The sequence below is a fragment of the Microtus ochrogaster genome, chromosome 19 (assembly GCF_000317375.1).
Source record: "Microtus ochrogaster isolate Prairie Vole_2 chromosome 19, MicOch1.0, whole genome shotgun sequence".
Taxonomy (NCBI): Eukaryota; Metazoa; Chordata; class Mammalia; order Rodentia; family Cricetidae; genus Microtus; species Microtus ochrogaster.
Window position 1 is genome coordinate 26,120,186 of NC_022021.1, and position 3,671 is coordinate 26,123,856.

The window sequence follows — 3,671 nt, forward strand, 5'->3', positions numbered from 1 at the left end:
ATCCCCTCCTGCGTGGAAGGTGCAGATTGTGTTTGTAAATCACTCAGATTTCTGACCAGCAGACAATGTGGAATTTGGGCCTGCATATTTCAGCCCCTACACCTTTCCAGGTGCCTCAATTGGTCTAAACCTCCTTCAGCTCAGCTGCTCCTCCCACCTCAGCTAGTCTGTTCTGGTCTAAGAGACTTCTTGGCAGCCTGGCTCATCTGAGAGGGACTATCAGCTTTTGTTTTTTACTCTGGCAGGGAGGAACCCAGTGAATCCAGTCAGTTTCAGGGACTCTTGAAGCTCTTTTAAGTTGTTTACCTTTCTGCTTAAGGAGCATCCCTGCAGGATAGAATGTTTCAATCTTGTAGGGAACTGTTACCCAACATGCAAAGGTATTGCCTTCCTAGAGCTATGGCCGCTTAATACAGTTCTTCATGCAGTGATGACTCCAACCATAAAATTATTTTCATTGCTACTTCATAACTGTAATTTTGCTACTGCTATGAATTGTAAACATCAGTATTTTCTGATGGTGTTAGGTGACCCATGTGAAAGGGTTGTTTGGCCTCCAAAGGGGCCATCAACCCGCTACTTGAGAACCACTGTTCTAAGATTATGCTAAGAGAAAGGACATTCTAAAAGAGGCAAGACTGTAACAAAATTTGGGTGGGTAATTAAAATATTCTATATTCACAGTGGTTCCAGTTAAGACAACTGAATATGATTTTCTAACTCATTGAATGCTACATCTACAACAGGGGAATTTCACTGCAATTTTACTTCAATAAATTCATCAAGAAAACAAGTGACAACGGCCTGGCGGTGGTGGCGCACGCCTTTAATCCCAGCACTCGGGAGGCAGAGGCAGGCGGATCTCTGTGAGTTCGAGACCAGCCTGGTCTACAGAGCTAGATCCAGGACAGGCTCCAAAGCCACAGAGAAACCCTGTCTCGAAAAAACAAAAAAAAAAAAACAAAAAAAACAAAACAAGTGACATGTTTTCACTCCCCTAAACAACTTTGAGCCATCTTCCTGATGTGCTATATTACATGTGGGCTGGAGGTACACAGGCAGGAGATACTTCAGGGTATACACTTGCTCCTGATTGGACATGATGGAGAATGCAATGAACTATGAGCTTTCCTTCTTAAGCCCTTGCAATACTCGGTCTGGGGTCACTTCCGAGGATCTGGCCCTGGCGAGAGTCCATCCATCTGGCAAGTATTGAATTAGAGCTTGCTTCAAGTTTTTTTTTTTTTCTCGAGACAGGGTTTCTCTGTAGCTTTGGAAGCCTGTCCTGGAACTAGCTCTTGTAGACCAGGCTGGCCTACGAACTCACAGAGATCTGCCTGCCTCTGCCTCCGAGTGCTGGGATTAAAGGTGTGCGCCACCACCACCCGGCTTCAAGTTTGACTTGAAACTGTGGTAGTAGTCTTATTTTCAAGCCATGGGGTGAACAATATCTGCTTGCTGCTTTTAGTCACCTCTCAATGATGGATTATGACCTCTGGAAGGCCAATATGTTCTCTTAACTGCTTATCCACTGAACCACTTCTTCAGCCCTAAATTTCTAGTTCTTAAGGATGGACATTCATTAGTGATTTCCTTGCAAACTTTGGAAAGAGGAAACAGAGTAATGATAAGAGGAAAATGTGACAAAGGCAGGTAACCAAGGTAAAGATCGACAGGATGAATCCTGACAACAGGATGTGGCTTTGATTGGGCCACAAAAGCAGACATTAGTCCGTTTTTGTTCTGCTAAGTCCACCAGCAATCTAGCTATGAGAAAAGCACCGGATGAATTTTACTGGGATATTCTACAATGTACCAGTGCTCCCAACACTGCCAAGGACGCAAAACTTGGAAATCTCAACTGAGAAAAGGCTAAGAAGGCACAGGAGTTTGGGCTGCTGTTTCAGTGATAGAAAGACAAATAGATGTTTGATATCTGCACTTGGTTCCTGGCTCACAGCTTCTAACACCTTTGTAGAAAGAGGCACTAGAAAAATCTTTTGTCAACTTTTGGATTTGAGCCTGCTTCTGACAAAGCACCATGTGCCTTTGCAATCTTCCACGTATAGAATAGGAACATCTTTTGTTTTAACAAAAGGATTCTGTGATACCTTAAGATGGGGCATGCTCACTGAAAGATCCAGCCCTGTGGTTAGAAAATTGACACTCAGCCCTATCTCCCCATATCCATAAAGGGCAAAGAGGTGAAGTTGAATTCATTCCTCCTGCTTATGTAATGTAGACTCTACAAAGACACAAAAGTGTAGTTTTTGTTTTTGTTTTGAAAGACCCCCAGAGTGGGAAGACTCTCTCACTCAAGTCTCGGGATAACATGACCTCCCAGGAACTCATGAGAGACCATCCTTGCTGCAATCACACGAGGTTTATTGACAGGAACCAGCGTGCTGGGGCCAAGATTCACATCCCACGGGATAGAGGAGTTCGACCCTGAGTAGCTGGGAAAAGAGGTATTTAAAAGAAACCACAACCCAAAGCAGATAGGGAGGGCGTCATTGGAAAATTCCAAAAATACCAGTGATAATCACAAGGGGGTAACTCCCCATTTCTCAAGATTATTTTTAAGATTATAATCTAACTTTATGGTCAGCTAGTTCCTGGAATAGAGTCACCGAACTGGCTAACCTAGATTTTTGGCTCTACTCTTCCTGCTAGGGGGTCTGGATTTATCTGGGTCTTTCAGTTTTTGGTTTTCTTTTCCTCTTTTAGGGTTCTGCCATCCAGCTCCCAAACAAATGCTTGGAGACTTATTCTTATTTATGAATGGCCAGCCTTAGCTTGGCTTATTTCTAACTAGCTTTTCTTAACTTAAATTATCCTGTTTATCTCTTGCCTCCGGGCTTTTACATTTCTCTCTGTTCCTTTCTTTCTTACTCTGTGTCTGTCTGGATGACTGGCCCTGACATCTTCTTTTCCTTCTCCTTTTCTTAAGCCCAGCTCTTCTTTCTTCTCCTATTTATTCTCTCTGCCTGGCAGCCCCACCTATTCCTCTCTCCTGTCTAGCTATTGGTCATTCAGTCAGTGCTTTATTAGACCAATCAGGTGTTTTAGACATGCAAAGTAGCACAGTTTTACATAGTTAAACAAATGCAACATAATAGAACGCAGCACATCATTTCATCATTAAACAAATATTCCATAGAATAAACAAGTGTACACATCTTTTTTTTCTTTCTTTTTTTTTCAAATATTTATTGATTTATTATGTATACAATATTCTGTCTGTATGCGTGAAGGCCAGAAGAGGGCACCAGACCTCATCACAGATGGTTGTGAGTCACCATGTGTTTGCTGGGAATTGAACTCAGGACCTTTGGAAGAGCAGGCAATGCTCTTAACCTCTGAGCCATCTCTCTAGCCCCCAAGTGTACACATCTTAAACTAATATTCCACCACACAAAAGTACATGGTTTGGATTACTGAACATTTACAAGTTTCTGGGTGCTTATTGTTGGGAGTGGACTTGGGTACCTCTTCCTAAATTCTCTGCCTGATCTGCCTCTTGCTGTGGAATAATCCCTTTGTGCACACTGTGAAGACTTGTTGCTGTGATTGGCTTAATAAACAAGTTATGCCAGGCGGTGGTGGCGCACGCCTTTAATCCCAGCACTCGGGAGGCAGAGGCAGGCGGATCTCTGTGAGTTCGAGGCCAG